The following is a 21,034-nucleotide window of genomic DNA, read 5'->3' as shown; positions in this document are numbered from 1 at the left end:
TATTTTTATGATCAGTCCCGGCAGAGTGCCACATTGCCATAGGAAGGAAGAGGCAAACCGCGCGGTTTAGAGACGGCAATAATATTAACACTGCTGCTGTAAGGTCAGGCAGCATTCAGGATGGAATGCACAATGTCGGAGAATGGCAGTCCCTCCTGTAATAGCTGCTATCAAACCTGCCCCTGGAGTGGGGTATTTATTGATTGTCCCTTAAAGATTTTGACTTAGGGTTTTTAATGCAAGGTTAACACTTTCTCTGCCAGGACCTATAAAATCCTGTATAGATTGCCTGTGCAGGTGAAAGTAGTAAATGAAGACTTATTAAAATAAAATCAGTTTTTATTATTTTCTTGATTTCACATATATTTGTAGGTGAATGTTTATCATTGTGTATGTGCACTGGAGGTTATATTTACTTATAATGACCCTCCTCCAGCATAGGGGGTATTTCACTCTCATCGGTGGCTAAGTGGTTAGCACATCTGCCTTACAGCACTGGGGTCATGAGTTCAATTCCCGTCCATGGCCTTATCTGTGTGGAGTTTGTATGTTCTCCCTGTGTTTGCGTGGGTTTCATCCAGGTGCTCTGGTTTTCTCCCACACTCCAAAAACAAACGGTACGTTAATTGGCTGCTATCAAATTGACCCTAGTCTGTGTTTGTCTCTGTGTGTTAGGGAATTTAGACTGTTAGCCCCAATGGAGCAGGGACTGATGTGAGTGAGTTCTCTGTACAGCGCTGCGGAATTAGTGGCGCTATATAAATAAATTATGATGATGATGATCTACTGACCAAGGCGACTATTGTACATTGCCGTTACCCACGGTCATCGCTCCGGTCATTAGCTGCTCACTGCAGATGTGAGCACAGTATCTGATTCAGTAAAAGAAGTAATGTAATAAGTGCGGGCAGATGGTCCATAGGCGACCCACTTCCGGTGCTCACCTACTCCGTAACTTACTCAGCAATCAGAAGGTCGGAGTGAGGAGCGATGACAATATCTTCTGCTCCCATTAGACTGGGAGTGTGGCGCTGGACAAGTAAAGAGTGCTGGTAAGAGACGGAGGAGATTTACATTTGATCAGTTTAGTGCAACCTAAGGACTGTGCTGGGGCAAATATAGACATGTAACTAGAATTCCCTTTATTTGGTCATCAAAAAGAGATGGTCGGATGCCCATGACTTAATTTCATATTGAGTTTGTACTCTGTTACTGAGGGGCTTATTTAATTAGATGACCCCTATTCCAGCGATAAGTAGGATTTAAAAAAATGTTTTTTAGGGAAGTTATCAAACTATTCTTCGTGTCACAAGGCGACAGCACCGTTTCAGTCTCCCCAATGTGCAGTTTCCCGATCACCGATACATAAAAGCAATCGGGATTGAGTAACACATGAGGACCGATATGCTACATGATATGTAATTATCCATGACACATTACAAAACCTTTTGTAATCAGCACAGACTCACTCTCAAGTGTAATGTTACATATGACAATGCATTCACTCCTGAATGTGTTATTCTAGTTACCTGGTTGAACCAGTGAAAGCACTGACTTGTCAGTATTCTCCTTTATAAGAGAATTAGAGGCCCAAACTTTCAGTTCCACGGCTAGTCGGCTTACGTATGCACATATCCACAGAGCTCAGGTGCCCCGGCTAAATGTTTTTGGTAAATTGCAGTGATAAGTATTTTTTTATCAGGCTGATCATCCTTAGCTCCAGATAATGGGACCAACTATTGATTCAAAGCCCCTAAATTGTGACAATAAACCTAGCACAAGATCCCTAAATCTTAAAAGATCTTTTATCGCGCCTCCCAAACTTTAAAGATGTAAAAACCCTCACGCAGCAATACGGTACCAGAGACAACAGGAGAAAATATGTTATTCGACAGTAATGCACCTGAGATCTTTAGAAAAGTTTATAGATTCTACTTTTGGATAGATGCCTCTAAAGGAGCTATGAGTGCGCACTAATGTAATCTTTGCCCTGCACTTAGTCTGCTGGTAGGACATATTAGTTAGTGGACTGTCACTATTCTTCATCTCTGTCCCACAGTTCACTTCTCTTCTTACAGCGCCAGAATCCTCTGAAACGCAACAGAATGGGGGCGTGGCCTAGTGATAAGAGGCTGACAACGCGTTTCACACGCAGACCATGAGAACTGTGACTTACAATATCAAGATGTGCTTATTGAGTGTGGTTCAATAGGAATCCACAAGCTCCATGCTTGTGGTTTTGTATTAGTCTGTACAGCCACAACCCCCTTCACAGCATTTGGCTAGGGCTGTGAGATAAATGATGAAAAGCCCAGAAAAATGGCTTCATGAAGCAGCCACGAAGGGATGTCAGGTTTTCATCCTAGGCTAGAGTGCCTTCAATGCGGCTCTGCAACATTGAGAGGTACTGATGTGCCTCTACCTCAGACCTCTGTGTACCGTCATTGGTACACAGCAGAGTTACAACAAGGTGTCTGCCCTGATTTGCTAATATGTTTTTATTTTGTTCCCTTGCCACATTCATTTTATTTTACACGCTGCAGAAATATAATACAGAAATGTGGTAAGAAATCAACCTCTGATAAATGTAGGTTAAAGCCACAATATTCTCCAGTCAGCCATATCTAACTCAGATATTTTTGTCCTGCATTATATTACTTGCGTGCACACACTGAGCTCAGAATAAATCAATTTACACTCCAGCATATTGCCTTATGCTTGGTCTATTTTATTAACAGTTTCTATGGAGCAAATTTGTTTAAGGAGGAAATAAATAGCTATGTGTAAAAATGTTTGTGTTCTCCATCTGGAGATGTGGAGTCTAAGCACAGCGCTCCCCTGGCAGATCCGCGCTGCTACTCTGGGAAAAAGTGCTGCTAGGAATGATCATGGTACAGAAACATCCGGTGTGCAGACCAGTGCACTAGCTATATGTCTGTATATGTCAGTTCAAGGGTCACTGGACCTCCAGCCAATCCAATATGGTAAGGCATTATGCCATATTCACAAAACGTAAACAAAAGTCCCTACTGTGAGGTTATTTAAGGTATCTTATCATAGGCAAATCAAGGGAGGGGGGGGGGGGGGTTCCCAGTGCCTGGAAAACCACCCTCGAAGCCTGGAATAATTGAGGTCGCTGGGCCCTGCTGCCACTTCAGACGGCTCTGCTTGAAAAGGGAGAGCTGCGTGCAACTCACAATAGTGCACGCAGCATTGCCCATGTATATTATGGGGATAGGAAGAGTTGGAGAGCAGCCAAGCACTGTCTAAGATTATAGCCACGCCCCTATGCATGCTGGTCACGCCCACTGGCAGCGTGGTGTGGAAACCTCCATCTACAAATCCTGCTTTTGCCCCTGCTTATACTTTTGGATAGGGTTGCCTCTAAAGGGGCTATGAGTGACCACTAATGTAATCATTGCACTGCACTTAGTCTGCTGGTAGAACATAATAGTCATATTACACTCTGTGCTTAAATGCAAGTTTAATCTTGGTATTATCATCTATTTTATGCTTTATATGGCTATCTGCATTGCCTTTGCATAAAAAACAGTCTTGCAGCAATCAGAACTTTATATTATATATCTTCAGCAATGATACATTTCTGAAACTCTAGCATATGACTTTTAAAATGCTACTTGTCATTCTTTTATATAACACAACATGTGATTACATTTACTGGTCCTTTGGAAAGCTGAGATTTGGAAAGTGCAGTGGCCCAGTGGTTAGCATTGCTGCCTCAGCGTTGGGGTCATGCATTCAACTCCCACCTAAGGTCCTATCCGTGTGGTGTTTGTGGACTTGATTCATTAAGAAACATAAATGCCGATACGCGTCAAACACCAGAGAACGCAGCATCGCCCAATGAGTTTTCGAGCGCAAATTACCCTCAAATCAGCCTCCGATTTCATTGCTGGAACGGGGAAGGAACTGGGCTTTTGCATGTAATCAATGTACAGTAATGGAGAGCCAAGCTTGGGCGCATGCAGCAGCGTACAATGTAAGCTTTGGTCATCCCAAAGGTACGTGTGTTACTGTCGTATCCTGCTACGTTTGCGTATGCATGATAGAAGATCTCAGGAAGAACTGTAAACATGCATTTTATGTACAGTAGACATTCATAACATCCTAATAAGTGTATTTTATGGAGAAACAAAATAAAAAAAAAGTTTTTTCTTTTGTTAATGTTTTGTCATTAATTACATTATTATTAATAACAGGTGACATTAATAGCTTGTTTTCCTCTTTCTGTGCGTTCTTTTGTGACTTTATACTCCACATATGTACTGGACGTATCCTGCAGTGTGTTGTGTGTTAGAGCAGAGAACACCTACACCTGTATTCATCACCAGACGTATCTCTATATCCGCTCCTTGTTGAATATGGACCTGCATATGCCCAAGTCACATGTTTTTTTTAAAAAAATGCACAATAAGTTCATTTTGTGTGTCTTAATGAATCAGGAGTTGTATGTTCCCCACGTGTTTGCGTGGGCTTCCTCCCACATTCCAAAGACATACTAGTAGGTTTATTGGTTCCTGACAAAATGAACCCTACTGTGTTTGAGTGTTAGGGAATATAGATTGTAAACTCCACTGTGCCAGGGACTGATGTGAATGATTAAATAGTCTCTAAAAAAAAACATTGATTTTATCTTTGGAAATGAACAAAACTTGGGGTCATGGAAACGGTTAAAGTCAGAGAGGATTATATTACGGCAGGTGATTGAGGAGTATGGAGAATTTACAGATCAAACCCTGAATTATACTGCCGTTCACAGAAGAGATCACAGTACCAAAACATGCCCCTTCCTGCCTCAGGGTGACTTTCTACATTCACATTTCTCTGTTATCAAATTGCCGTCTCTTTGTAAGGTACCAACCAAGACGGCTGTCAGTGGACTTTTTAATTAAGAACAGAGTTGCTTTTGTTCAGTCATTAACTTTCCAATGTAGCCTTTTACGCAACATTTACAATGTAATTATGCTATGCCAGGTTGATGTTAAACGTAGCCCTTTCTTGGTCTTAAGGAGAAATGGCAGCTTATTCACTTAATATAACAAACAACATTTCAGCATCACAGAACTATTGGATGCGAATTGAGTTTCAGCGGTTAGGTGTAACGTAACAATGCAATGTAAGTCAAAATCATATTTTATCTGCAAATTTAATTACAGAAAGAATACATCACGGCAGGTAAACATGATGGCTTCTGCGCTGATAAACACAATAATTGTGTTGAGTAGAGCTGGGCTACAAATCAGTAAACATGATAGCAAAAAAAACTAAAGAGAAAAGATATAGCATGATTTTGTAACATAAAATCAATATGGTAAAAGCCAGTTGTGTCAAACAAATAGAATACCCTAAAAAGTATACTGTAAAGCATTTCTTTGTAAAACTAAAACAATTGTGTAACATGAATACAAAATAACCGCCAACAAGTTTTTTGCCAAAGGCTGTTCAATGGCGTACAAAATCAATGTTGTTCACTAGACTTTGACATAGATGCGATAACCTTTACAGAATAGTTTTGGTTTAGAGAAAGAAGAAAATATTCCACAAAATAGATTTTTTTAATGTAAGGTGTATGGAAATCCATCCAAGAAGCTTATCAAGAACTTAGATAAGGCGGATGCAAATCAATCTGTAGAGATTTATTTTGTCACATAAGAAATATCTTACTTGGCTTGACTTACATTGTCTCCCGCACAACGCACTCTCTTCACAACTGTCAAACCATCTTTTTTGTCTACTGACCACACACTGCTAGCAGCAATCAGCAGCAGCCGGGCGTGCACTTCACAATATGGGACCCACTAAACCTCTAAAACTCCAGACCCCAGATACGTGAGTTGACCTTTTGTTTGTTATTCGAGCTGAACTTCTGCCCGTTGAATTTCTGCTATTCTACCTGTTGGTTAAAGACGAAGACCACGACTACTTGACTTCTTTCATCACTCACCTGCCCTCAAAATGATTTATCTCTCCACCTTAACATATCGTTACTATCTCCCCTATATGTACCTTCTTCTCAAATTACTAAGTAAAACCCACAAAAAGCTCACTTAGTTCAAAAGATGGAAAGATTTATGTGGTTTGTAGTGTAAGAGAAAAGTTATATTCTCTATGCATTTGATGTGCCATAAAGGAGGGGGCAAGGGGGTCTGGTTGTTTCCAGTTTTTAGCTATCTACGCATCAGCTGCTGCCAGTAAATGGGGGAACAGTTATTTACTTTGTGCACAAACATCCCAAGGAGGTCGAGAGAGTAAGAAACACCAAGGGCTAGATTTACTATCAGGCGTGTTTGTAAACCCGCCGACTTTCGGCGGATTTGGCGGCGGTTTAGCCATCGCCGGATTTACTAAGGCTAAACCCGCCGTCCAAACGGCCAAAAATGATGTTTCCAAACCCGCCTCTGTATACATCGCCATGACGCTTTCAACAATGTTCAACATACAAACAGCCGGATTTACTATTAGGGGGTTTATAAAGCCGCCGGAAAACCGCCATTCAAAAGACCAAAATGAAAGCGCTGCTTGTGAGCGGCGAGATTGTTCAAACAGTGTGCTGTTTCAGATATTTGGGCAATCAGAACAGAAGGAAAAGGGCCATTTCATGTTCAAAGTTTTTTCCTTTGGGATTGTATATGTTAAAAGGCCAGTGTCTTATAATTGCAGTGTTGTTTTGGTTTCTTTTTCTCTTGTGTCTTCCCACCATGCAATTTATTTACTGATTTAGTAGAGGGGTGTTATAGCGTACCTTTGTACTTTGGTAAACTAGGTTCAGGTTACTAGAATAATCTGGTTGGGTGGCTATGTATGCACCTGAAAAGGGGTTTGATATTATCCTGGCTGGCTGTTTGATACATAATCTAGCAATACATCAACTTACCCCACCGATTATTGCAGTAGACAGTGAAGAAGAAGGGGTCCGTGTCACATCTGGTGATGTGCAGAGCACAGAGGGCGGAAGGGAGATTAGAGACCGTCTAATTGCAAACTACTTTACGTGTAAGTACATAGTATGAAAAACATTTTTTGCTCAAAAATGTGTTTTATGTGAGTGCAATTTTTATATTTTATTTTAAATGTTTTGTAAATTGGAACCTTTAAAAACAGGATAGTGTGTACTCCTCATGTGGTAAATATGAACATCCCTGGATTGTGACAGTCAGAGGTCAATGTTTAAGTGAAATTAGTGCATAGTTTTTAAAACATCAGTATACTCTTGTTTAATTAGCAGAAAAGAAACACTGACACCATAGAAATTTAACTGCATTTATTGCAGAACACAATAAATAATAACGTATAATGCTTACGCAAACTTGTGAAAACATGAAGCAATAATAATTATTGCACTAGCGACGTCTTTTTGCAGGCATATCACAATGCTTGGTGCCACTCTCTCCCCTCCCTCGCCCACCCCTGGTGCGAGCACCTCTCCTTGGAGGAGTACTCTGTACAGATGTGCTAGGCGTACTAGCGGTACTGGTGGTGGCTGAAGAGATAGGTGCCGGTAAACGGGCTACAATTTCTGAATGTAGTTGCCCTGCCAGCCGGGTCACATTGGCATTCCCCTCACGTACTGTGGAATGTAAGGCCTCCACAGCCCCAGTCATTTGGGCCAGCTGCACATTGGTCTGTTCTAAAGCTGTTGCCAGACGGTTGATTCCAGCAGGGAGTTGACTATTGGAGCGGTGTATCCGCCTCAACTGGGCCGCAATTTGGGACATGTGGCGAGTTTGCCTGTCCATGAATAATGTCTGTTGCTGCTGGAATGCGCCAATAGACAGCGCCATTTCTCTGGCTGGGTCCATAGGTGCAGGTGCAGGTTGGTGGTGTGATGGTTCAGCAGGGCCAGGTGAAACTTCCTGGAGGCCAGACACAGGGGCATCCACTGTTACCAGGGTGATGGTTGTTAGATCCTCTGGCTCAGGGGACATTTCCAGGGACTCCGCCTGAGGTGGCTGGTATGAAGAGGGCCCTGTGTATGAAAAATGACGGTAAGTATATAGTATATAATATGTTTGTATATTGCATTCTGAACACTGGATAGGAAATAATAATCTTTAGCAACTACAGATTCTTTCACAATGTTTGCATTCCTGATTTCTAGTCCTATGCTACCTGCTTACGGATGCACTTATTATCCTTTTAATACCCATTATCATTTGGACTGTGTAGTACATGCTGGGTTATTTTGACTAAACTGCATGCTATCAAAAGTGGAGATGTTGCCTATAGCAACCAATCAGATTTTAGCTGTCATTTTGTTGAATGCAATAAATAAAGTAAAGGTATATTCTGATGGGTTTCTATAGGCAACATATCAGTTTAGTAAAATGTAGCCCTAACTTCTCATTGCAAACAATAAAAAGAAAAAAAAAAAAACATTGACAGCAACATTTGCACAGAAAATCAAGTAACTCCATTATTTCTCTCCTAAACAGAAATCACGCACCTGCTTGCTCGTCTGTGCCCGAATCTCTCGCTGAAGGTGGAGGTGTAGGTCTGGCACTGGGACTGAACTGCGGTCCTGGCGATTCTGGATGTATTAGAAAAAGCATACAATGTATTTCCAGAAAAAAACAATTTCCAAATATACTGTTTATTGCAGAAATGTGTTTGCAATTTTTGTATATTTTTTTCTATGAGAAAAAAAAACCTTTACAAACTATTAGAGGCAAAAATACACTTTGAAAATAAAAAAAATAAAAAAATAATAAGAAAAAACGTTTGCAAAGAGAAAAGCAGTTTTAAAAAGAGAAAAGCAGTTTTAAAAAGAGAAAAGCAGTTAAAATACTGTTAGGTTAAAAAAAACAAATAACTCACCAACTACTTGGCCAAAAGAGGGCGAGTCGGTGTCCTGGACATTTATGCCCTCTACAATTTCAGCCGGCATTATCTGGCGCAGCTCCTCCTCGTACGTGGTGTACTCCATACGAAGTGGGGGCCACCACCCGTGCGCCTTGTCGACCTCCTTTCCTGGGCCATCTTCTCTTTAAGCCTCCTCTTAATATCAGAGAAGCGCTTGCGGCAGTGTGCCACTGTCCGCTTCAGTGGGCCCACCGCGTTCACGGCCTCACAGACTCTCCCCCACAGTTGGTGACGCCGCCTTAGAGGAGTCCGGGCTGCCAGGTTCCCTAGGATGACCTCGTAGCAGGGAATGATGTTGTGCACCAACACACAATTCTCATCATGTGAGAAGCGCACATTCCTCCCTGTCTTGGTCTTCCTGCCCTGTCCTGTCTCCTCAACCTCTCCCTCTCCCTCCTCTGACCCCTCAACCTCCATCTCCCTCTCCTCAGCCTGTTCTCCCCTCCTATCTCTGGACATTTTTACCCAGAAGACAGAAAAACACAAAACACTGAAGGACTTACAAACACAAAGAACAAACTACACTACTTACAGACACACTCTCCACACAGTCACACACAAGTAACACAGACAAAGGACAAGTCAAATACAAAAAATACAAGACAGAAAATAAATGAGAAAATAAATGTACAAAACAGGAAAAAACCACAGGACTACTCACACTTCAAACAGATATCGCTCCACCAATCCACCAAACTCCAACTCTCACCAACTTTCAGCAAACCACTATCCTCCAAACTCCTCTCACAAAACTCCTCAAACCCCTATCAAAGAAAAAGTGTCAGGCCAGTGGTTTATATAGGGCTTGTGATGTCAAATCTCCTGATTTTTAAAATAGCCAATAGTAACAGGCCAGGAGACAGGTGTAATTTTCAAAAAAACCGCCTTTACACAAAAGCGCCGTCATTTAAAGCAAAAGCGCCATGTTCTATTCAAAGCCGCCGGCGGCTTTGAGCATTACATCCCACCGTTACATCGCCGGCGGCTTCAAATTGAAGCTGAAATGCGCCCATTAGTAAATCCGGCTGTTTGCAATGCAAACACGCCGGAAAACCGCCGCGATGCATGGCGGTTTGAAGCCGCCATGCATCACGCCTGATAGTAAATCTAGCCCCAAGGATCTTTCAGTACTTGTTGCTCCATCATTGAATTGATGATGGACCTGTCCCAGAAAGGTACTATCCGGAGACAAGATCACCAAATATGATGCATAGTTCCCCTGTGGACACTTCCACGCCAGCAGTTGGGACTGGCAGCTATTGAAAACATTTTAGAAAGTCTGTCAGGGGTAGAGTGCCACCTATAGCAGATAGTGTACGCAGTGGGCCTGATTCGTTAAGGAAAGTAAGGCAAAAAAAGGAGTAAATCTTCTCCGGAACAAACCATGTTACACTGCAAGGGGTGCAAATTAGTTCATTATATTGCACATAAGTTAAACACTGGCTGTTTTTTCATGTAGCACACAATTACTTGATAGCTTTATTTTTACACTGAAATTTAAAGTTGATCCAGGACATGCCCTACCCCAACTATAAATCTGTCCCCACATTTTAAATTTACCTCCACCTCCAATGCAACATGGTTTTGCCTAGGTGCAAAGTTACTCCTTTATTGCTTTAATTTCCTTAATAAACCAGGTCCAATATCTGTAATGCGGGTGGAAATAGAACTTGTGGCAATTCCCTCTCTATCCTCCTCCCAACATGATTCGTCAGGTGGGGGACCCAAATCTCTCTCCTACTCCCTATGGCGAATCTGAGAGTCAAAATTTATGTCAATTAGCAGGTTGTACAAGGATGAAATCATTTCTTTCCTTAATGGAGACTTCAGACAGATACCCTCAAATTAAATGAGGCCGTGCAGAACATCTACTAAGGAGATAGACATAAGAAAATGTATAACCGTCAAAAATTAAAAAAAGTTGATGTGTGAAGGAGGGGAACTTGTGGTGAATATCTTGGAGATGCCCATTGTCCCAGAAAAGTTAGGTCATTAACAATCTAATGTGTGTCTGCTTCCAAAGCTTAATATAGGGGCCCAACAAACCTGGAGGGAAGTCTGGATAGTCCCAGATTGGGGTCAAAGGTAAGGTCTCAGAAGAGAGCTTAAAATAAGTCTTACAGAAATCCCAATATTTACAGAGAGTTTAAGTGAATGATGGAGATTCAGTTGGAAGTCTCCAAGTTTTAGGTAACCCCCCATAGAGACACAAGAAAGCTTAGATTGATGGAGCACATTTCAATATCTAACCAGGCATTTGGGACAAGGGGACAAATGTAGCCACTTTCTGACACAGATGTGAGGCTAAATAATATAATTTTAGATCAGGAAATCTCCTACCACCTTTGTGTTTTGGCTTCTTGAGCATGGAGAGAGAAGTTCTTGGGGCTTTGTTGTTCCAGATGAATTTGAGTATAATCTGACTTTCATTCACATTTCATTATCACAACCCAATTTCCTGCTTCTAACCAGAATTTTGTATCTCCTTCCCCCTCTCTTTTCCCTAAACTCGCCCCACTCCTCCGCATCATTACATATCCATTACTCCTAAACCGCCCACCCTACTCCATCTTTTACCAATCTAATCAGTCACATACAAAGCTACTCATCCCATAGTGTCCACAATCCATATAATCTTACTCCTATGTTTAATACAAAATCTGTCACTGGCCAATTACTCAACACAACTACCATTAATCTCTTTTACCACTTCTAGCACTTCTTACCTGTATCCACATACCACCTCCCGGCTCCCTCGTCTACAATGTATGGATCCCGGCAGCATCCACAGGACTCCGGCTCTACGATCACCCAGCACACATGAACTGAGCTGACATCCTTAGGTATATGCTGCACATGAACAGATGGCATCTACATGAGCACTGCGAGCATCAACCAACACCACAGGCGTGCACATCCATGTAAACACATGCAAGCACGCTAGCTAATGATCCAACACATTTGGCACATGACCTGTTTGGATGCGCTCAGCACCCTTCCAAATAGGTGCATGTGCCAAATAATCGTCACAATAATAACAGTAATATTATGAAGAGGTTTGTATCTAATAGAATTCATACAGTTGAATGCACTTCTGTGCAGAGCCTACGGTGGTAAACAGGGGGGGGGGGGCGTTATAAAGGAGGTGAATGAATTGTATATTGTGTTATGCTGTATTATTTCGTATCACCTTTGTGTTGCAGAGGTTTTTTTTTGGGAAAGATTATTACATTATTACATTTTCAAAGAAGTAAAGTATTTATCTAAGTTTGGGGTCATTTACAGACCAGAAAATGTGAAGACAGATTGCAAAAGGAAATTTCTTTGTGCTTTGTAATATCATATGGGTCATTTTGCACAGCTGAACTGGTTTTTATGGTCATGTACACAGAATAATGTGGCAGATGAGGCAGGCTGAGGGGGGAGAACATTTATTGTCTCTATAATTATTGGATTTGGTGCATCAGGGGTGTTCCTTGCAGAATGCGGAATAATCACATGAACAGTGGCAAGTCCAGAGGATGTCCACCCCTGTGCATGAATGTTCCCGAATTAGCACAACTTAGAGATGAGTGAAAAAAGTCTTTGGAACTCCTCTTCAGTCAACCAATCTCAAGCAGCCAGTGTTGAAAATTGCTTGTGATTGGTTGGCAGTTGGCAGTAAAGCAGAATCCTGGGACTCCTGTGTTTGATTATTTTGCTTTGGTTGTTCATGTTAGTCGAGTCACAATGGGGACAAAAAAAATGTGTTTTTTTTTTCTAGGAGTGGGAATTCCATGCATAACAAAAAGAGAGGGGGGGATTCCCAATGGCACATAAAATCTCACAGTCAAATCCAAAATGAGGCAAATGCTCTGTGAACAGTTTTGAAATTGCTGCTCATCTCTAGGTAAAAGGACGGGAGACGGCCTATGTGCAGGAGTCCTGGTTTATCAGGAGTCTATAGATCTTAGTCGCACTGAAAGGTCAGATTTTGGGGGATGTATTTGGGTAGCATTTTGCATACCGATGGCTGACTTATACTTGCTGATCACTTCTACCTGCGCCACATTACCAGTGGCACAAGTGGGCGGGGCTAGCCCATTCCAGCATATCTTTCTCACTTTGTGGGTTGGCGAAACACGTGCCGTGTCCAAATCAAACATGCTCTATTTGTAAGTTTGAGAAATTACAAAGAATAGAAAAATACAGACAGAGACTGACATCATCGTTATCATCAACATTTATTTATATAGCGCCAATAAATTCCGTAGCGCTTTACAATTGGGAACAAACATTATTAAAACAATACTGGGTAATACATACAGAGAGGTAAGAGGGCCCTGCTTGCAAGCTTACAATCTATGGGACAATGGGAGTTTGAAACACAAGGGCATGTGCTACATCATATTGCACACTGGACCAGCTAGAATGCAAAGGTAAAAAGTATTGAGTGGGCTGTGTGATCAGTCACACAACTATGTTGGTCAGAGGGTTGTTGTCCTGTGTTAGCTGTGTAGAGGGTGGTAATATGGCAACCTAGGGAGTTTAAGATGGTGGTTGAGGAATATTATAAGCTTGCCTGAAGAGCTGGGTTTTCAGAGAACACTTGAAGGTTTGAAGACTAGAGGAAAGTCTTACTGTGCGAGATAGGGAATTCCACAAAGTGGGTGCAGCCCGAAAAAAAGTTCTGTAACCGAGAATGGGAGGAAGTGATGAGAGTGGAAGAGAGACACAGATCTTGTGCAGAACGGAGGTGTCGACTTGGGAGATATATTGAGACAAGTGAGGAGATGTATGTCGGTGCACTAATTGGTGATCTTATTAGAATTACTGTCCATGTATGGAAAACTCTCACAGAGCCGCTGCAGTAGATATTACACAAGTAACCGACCGCAAGGCCCTGGACATACACATGGCCTCTTATCAGCGTCTTTTCCGTTATACAGTAAAACAGTAAATATCTAATCCAGTTGTCAGCAAAATGCAACCAGGCACATACAAGAGACATGCTGGGAAGTTTCTCCGGCTGAATATAGAAAACTAGTTAAGAGGAACAAATAGGTTATAAAATGTGCATTTGCTCTTTTTCCCGTTCTTCTCCTCCTGGGGCCTGAAATCCTCCCGCCTGCATCCCGGAGATACAATTAGAGAGGGAACTTTAAGCAGGGGGAGCAGATGGGCTCTGTGGGTTTTCTGGCAGACTGGCAATTACATTCCTTGTGCCAAAAGAAGCAGCTTTTTACAGACACAGCGTGTCCAAAGAGGCTGGAAAGCAATGTATAGGTGGCTGTGCCAGCTCCCTCCGAAGGAAGCTCCACCACTGGAACCCAGAGACAGGCTCAGAACAATTCTTTCATGGATTAAGTGAATTGTGCTGGAGACCAGAGTGAGAATCGTCTTCTGTATCTTACAGCACAGGACACAATGTGCCATCATTGAATCTGCTACGGCTACGACAGGTTCTCACAGCACATTTATACATTACAAGAGCCGTAGGGATCAATTTATCAAAGTCTTCCAGCCTGGAGCCTGGGAAAAGGCGAGCACAAAAAAATGTATTTACTAAAAAAACACCTTCTCTGGGACAGCAATCAGGGTTGCAGTCATTTTCTTTATTTTCCAGTGGTTTGGTTAGAAAATTTGCAGGTGGATGAGTTTGATAAATTACCCCAGAAGATTTACTAGGCAGGCAATGCACAGTAAAGGTAATTATACAGCCCTCAGTCTCTCACTGTTAGTTGAAATAACCCCACCGCAGCAATGGGGGAACGCAGAAGAACATTACAACACCTGTAGAGATGTAAATGAATTATTTTATAGGGCACTGTGTTGCATATAAGACTTTAAAGATAATGGTTTCATCTACTTATCTGCTTAAAGTCTTCTGTAAATCACCCTGTAGCATACATACAGACCATGTAACAGTTATGTGTTGAACTGAATGTAAGATTTCATTTTATAGACGATTATATATTTTTTGTACATTAGATATTCCCTGTTAAGTGAATTATAGCTTGTGAATATATATATAATCTTCTATACAGAAGGACAATTGTGTCTGAATAATAATCCTCTCTGGATCTTGGCTGCCAGATTGGATGGCAATTCTCTGCACAGCGAGACTAAAACCTCTTTTCTTTGGCACAGAGGGGTTAAAAATCATAAGTAAGTACAAATGTTTCTGATTATAGCGCAGTGCAGAATATAGGACAATTGTATATCTCAGATATAAACCATGCCTGGTACATAACGTTCAATTATTACAATAATAAATCAATCATATGAGCTAAAAGAGTAATGCAATAATGATTCACAATACATTAGGCACAGGGGCTGGCTGGCAGACTTTAGCCCCGGGGGCAAGCACATAGCACTGGCCCATAAGTTACGGCTCATCCTTAAAAGGTGGTTTTCGGTACAATATATATTTATCAATATAAAAAGAGCATATTTTAGTGTTTGGAGGCTGATTATAATGACGTTTATCAAAATGCAAAAAGCCTGTTTGCTTTAAAAATGTGATGTTTTTGCCAGCAAAAGGGCTTGTTTTTGCTATATACTAATAGAGTTATTATTTGTTTTAGGTTAACCCTAAAACAAATAATAACCATATTAGTATATAGCAAAAACAAGGTGGTATTGGGAGGAGGAGCAGAGCACTAAGTGTCAATTTGACACACTGGCCAGAGCTGAATTAAGGCTTTGGGGGGCCCGGGGCCCTATGATGTAACATATTTATCATTTTAGAAAAATTGTAGAAAAATACACAGGCAATACTGTGTGCACTACTGTTAGGTGCACACAGTTCTGCCTTCACGAGCAGTACGATATAAAGCAGGACATACCTCCCAACTGTCTTGAGCGAGCCTGTCACCCAAATTCAGGACTGTCCCACTAGATTCAGGACAGTTGTCAGACTTTCCAGCTCTCTCCTACCTGTTCTTGTCACTTTTACCACCTGTGGCTGCTGGTGTCTTTAGATCAGTTGCTGCTTGTCTGGATCCTGGAATGTTGGAGGCCCTATTTTGAAGAAAAAAATGGGGGGTACATGAGATTTAGAAAACTCCAACCAGCCCCGGCAGTAAGTCATTAGCTCCCACATTTTATAATTAAGCCTCCCTCGATCTCCTATATTAAAATAATAATATTCACACTTGCTAAATAGATCTATTTCTTTCCAACCAGCCCTGACATTAAATAGTATTCACATTTAATATATAAACCTTTTCCCTCCCTCCAAACAGCCCCAGCAAAAAATTAACAGAATTTATTTTTAATCCAACCATTTCCCACAACCATCCCCGGAATTAAATAATTCATATTCATTCACATTTAATAAATAGCCCTGCTCCCACAACTCAGCCCCACATTTAATTCATAATGCCAAATGACCCCTGCATTAAATTAAAGGTCCCGTCACCTCATCTTAAATTAACAGGCCCCACTATTAATTTAAATTAAATAGCCCCACCATGACCCCACAAATAAAATAGCACCCATTAAATAATTAGCCCCCAATTGCACTCCACCATTAAATAGCCTACCTCCCACATTATATTAAGACCCCCCCTTCCCTCACATATTATATTAACATACTGCCACTCCACACACACTATATTAACATACTGTGCCCACACACACACATAACATACTGCGCCCACACAGACATATATTAACATATTGCGCCAACACACACACTATATTGCCATGATGCCCCACCCTCCACACTTTATGGACATAGCATAACACACACACACACACACTATATTGCCATGATGCCCCCCCACACACGCACTATATTACCATGATGCCCCCCACACACACACTATATTGCCATGATGCCCCCCACACACACACTATATTGCCATGATGCCCCCCCACACACACACACACACACTATATTGCCATGATGCCCCCCACTCACACACTATATTGCCATGATGCCCCCCCCCCACACACACTATATTGCCATGATTCCCCCTCACACACACTATATTGCCATGATGCCCCCACACACACACTATATTGCCATGAAGTCTCCCACACATACACTATATTGCCATGATGCCCCCACACACACACTATATTGCCATGAAGTCTCCCACACATACACTATATTGCCATGATGCCCCCACACACACTATATTGCCATGAAGTCTCCCACACATACACTATATTGCCATGATGCCCACACACACACTATATTGCCATGAAGTCTCCCACACATACACTATATTGCCATGATGCCCACACACACACTATATTGCCATACCATACCAAAATACACACACACTATATTTCCATAACTTAACACACACACACTATATTGCCAGGATGTCCGTCCCCCCCCCCACACGTTATATTGACATAACACACACACACACACTATATTGTCATGACACATACACACACTATATTGACATCCCCCCACACTTACCTTCTTCCATCCGTGCGCTGTCTGCTTCTTTTCACACATGGGACGGCACCTGTCATGTCGTGCGCATCCAATGTGACACTGGGTCTCTGATAGGCCACACAATAGGAAAGGGAGGATCCGGAGCGCGCCATGCAGCCAATGGTAGAAGGTGGCAGGTCCCGGAGGAGGGGCCAGCCACCAAGCAATACAGATGACCCGCCCAAAAAATACTTCTTCTGTCCGGCCCTTGATTAGGCAGCATGGTGTCATAGTGTTTAGCATTGCTACCTCACAGCGCTGGTGTCATGAGTTTGATTCCAACCGACGCCTACTCTGTGTGGCGTTTGTATGTTCTCCCTGTGTTTGTGGGGGTTTCTGCTGGGTGATCCGATTTCCACCCCAAAATACGCAACATTGAATGAATGGACTATCTGAATGCTGGAGGATGTGCGAGAGCACCGCTGCCAGAATCTTCCCTTTTGTACCCCACCTTGTTCACAATGTTTCTTTATACATCTGAAGGGCAGCGGTGAGGCCTAGCTCTCTGTGGTGGAGGGGGGCGCCTCAGTGGGCAACGTGATACAGCCGTATCGCTGGAAACATCTGGAGGGCAGCGGTGAGGCCTAGCTCTCTGTGGTGGAGGTGGAGGGGGACAGCTCAGTGGACAGCGTGATACAGCCGTATCGCTGGAAACATCTGGAGGGCAGCGGTGAGGCCTAGCTGTCTGTGATGGAGGGGGGCGCCTCAGTGGGCAACGTGAAACAGCCGTATTGCTGGAAACATCTAGAGGGCAGCAGTGAGGCCTAGCTCTCTGTGGTGGAGGTGGAGGGGGACGGCTCAGTGGGCAGCGTGATACAGCCGTATTGCTGGAAACATCTAGAGGGCAGCAGTGAGGCCTAGCTCTCTGTGGTGGAGGTGGAGGGGGACGGCTCAGTGGGCAGCGTGATACAGCCGTATCGCTGGAAACATCTGGAGGGCAGCAGTGAGGCCTAGCTCTCTGTGGTGGAGGTGGAGGGGGATGGCTCAGTGGGCAGCGTGATACAGCCGTATTGCTGGAAACATCTGGAGGGCAGCGGTGAGGCCTAGCTCTCTGTGGTGGAGGTGGAGGGGGACGGCTCAGTGGACAGCGTGATACAGCCGTATCGCTGGAAACATCTGGAGGGCAGCGGTGAGGCCTAGCTCTCTGTGGTGGAGGGGGGCGCCTCAGTGGGCAACGTGAAACAGCCGTATTGCTGGAAACATCTAGAGGGCAGCAGTGAGGCCTAGCTCTCTGTGGTGGAGGTGGAGGGGGACGGCTCAGTGGGCAGCGTGATACAGCCGTATCGCTGGAAACATCTAGAGGGCAGCAGTGAGGCCTAGCTCTCTGTGGTGGAGGTGGACGGCTCAGTGGGCAGCGTGATACAGCCGTATCGCTGGAAACATCTGGAGGGCAGCAGTGAGGCCTAGCTCTCTGTGGTGGAGGGGGTGCCTCAGAGGGCAACGTGAAACAGCCGTATCTCCAGTCTCTCTATAGATACAATTATCAGTAAATACATGTTACAGATTAGATGGGTGACATTATCTTAATCGACATAAGTGGAGCCTATAGACATGCAGCTCTGGTGCCCTAGATCATAAGAAATTAGGCACCTTACAAAGAACGTTCTGGAACGTTGCCGGACCTGTCACAGGGGAGAATATAGTGGCGCTACTCTGCACAATCCAAACCATGATCAGTGATGTCTTGTACCTCAGATAAATCTCCCCAGAAGCCATTTCATTTACCTCTCTCCATCTCAATTGCACTTTGAATGTGTTGTGGAAGTATCCGGTCACAACCGCCCCCACGACTCTGCTGATGCCTGTTTATATTGTAACCCTGGCCTTGGTGCTAATTATTAATGCATACTGTCACGGGCACTAGGAGTTTCACCCAGAATTCACCAAGTGGAATTTCACTTTACCAGAGGCGCGGAGTCTAACACAGTGGCTGGTCTTCTCCAGGAACTCCCGCAAGGGAGTATGGTTTTAGCGGCTGCCATTGTGCAGGTCGCGGCCCTCTGATAAGTGTGGTGAATATATACGGAACTGTACAACTGAATAGGAAAGAGAATGTCAATGATATAAATGCAGAGTCTCTGAACAATGGAAACAATGGTAACACGGTAGACTGATGAGCAGTAATAAAAGGAGGAGAAAGTTCCAAAGTGCATTAGCACACAGGTAGCATACAGCAGACCAATATATGACAACTGGATAAAGTCTATGGAAGGACCAATCAATAATGCAGCAGGAGAGTCAGCGACTCGCAGCTATACTTCAGAGACACTATAGGCTTTAGTCCTAATAACAGGTACCATGCAAAATAGTAGGGTAAGCTGCTCCTGACATATGTTCCCGCTGGTAGATGTAAAGACTTGTGCAGATGCTGGTATAATACTAGATAGCGTGGAGCGGTCTGCGACTAGCAAGTTGTACCACTGATATGGAGAGAAGACTTGTCCGGGTGCAGGTATGTTACCAGGTAGCGTGAAGTGGTCTGCGGCTAGCAAGTTGTACCACTGATATGGAGAGAAGACTTGTCCGGGTGCAGGTATGTTACCAGGTAGCGTAGAGTGGTCTGTGGTTAGCAAGTTGTACCACGATATGGAGAGAAGGCTTGTCCAGGCGCAGGTATGTTCCACAGCAAACAGAGAGCACGAGTAGAAACCGGAAACACCTCGGAGTCACAAGGGAATGAGAACCAAAGAACAGGCAACGGTAATAGAGTAACAGGTGCCTTAAGTAGTGAGAGGTGATTGATTGACCAATGAGACTATGAGCAAGGTTTTAACAGTCCGTGGTTTCTGCACATGCGCAATCCTTGGTCAAGATGGCGGACGGCCGCGGCGCCAAACAGGCGCCGGCAAGAGAGGGAGAGACCCATGTCCCAAACCAGAGGCACTAACCGTCCGGTGAGTGACACATACATGTCAAAGGCATAGATCATATGAACAGTAACTAGCTAGAACACCTTTCCTAATTGGTCTTTTCTTGTTTAATCCCTGGAAATTCAGGTCTCATTCACACATATGTGCTGAGGAAATGGGTAGAAATGTAAGAAAACAAACCAGAGCTGTAAGACATATTTTAGTGATGAGTCTTTAACATTATTGATGCATGGTTCATAATGGATTGTACTGATAGCGAGCCTTGTAACTCACGTGCCAATCATCCTATTTTTAATGCGGTTTTCAGGGTATTAATAGTAATTAGGTATGAAGAAGCCCTAAGAGTTACTGCTTATCTGCCCCCAGACTCGGCATTCTGTCTGCTTTGGAGACAATGGTGGTACAGAAGAAGGGGACTGTGACATATTCATGAACAGCCCTAATGTTGCTGGATGACGCTCCCATACCTTCAGAGAGCTATCACATCCCTGACTCCTCTTCTCGTTGACTTCTGTCCTAAGCAGCAGCATAAGGAAGGAGAGGTGGAGATGTTATGTAAAAGAAGCATTAACTACAACACAATTGGGATAATACTCATTGGAAATTAGATCTGTTTAAGACCTAGAACATAAGACAAAGTTGCAGGACTGTTCTCCTTTAGTTCATTTCATGTCACTTCGGATCTGAGAGTCCAGACAGGGTTTCAGACAGCGCCAATAACCCTATCTTCCTCTCGCTCATACATCTTTAAATGTGCTATTTGAGGTTTTTTGAACAACAAAAATAATACTAATGAACATCCAATTAATCTGCTTCTCTCTTGTAATGTAGCATAAAAAGGCAGCAA

General features: G+C 43.1%; 1 long non-coding RNA gene across 2 annotated transcripts in view; it reads right to left on the bottom strand.

The window, feature by feature from the left end:
- The window catches only part of LOC142107229 (uncharacterized), a 341,539-nt gene that overhangs the window by 163,199 nt on the left and 157,306 nt on the right, over positions 1–21,034 (bottom strand). The window contains exon 1 of one of the 2 annotated variants that reach the window (XR_012679913.1): positions 11,607–11,740. The exons of the other annotated variant lie outside the window; for it this stretch is intronic. This is a non-coding gene — a long non-coding RNA (uncharacterized LOC142107229). Of the gene's footprint in view, positions 1–11,606; positions 11,741–21,034 lie in introns of those variants that run through there. 2 annotated transcript variants of the gene reach the window in all.

The sequence above is a fragment of the Mixophyes fleayi genome, chromosome 11 (genome assembly GCF_038048845.1).
Source record: "Mixophyes fleayi isolate aMixFle1 chromosome 11, aMixFle1.hap1, whole genome shotgun sequence".
Lineage (NCBI taxonomy): Eukaryota > Metazoa > Chordata > Amphibia > Anura > Limnodynastidae > Mixophyes > Mixophyes fleayi.
This window is presented reverse-complemented; position numbering and strand designations above follow the sequence as displayed.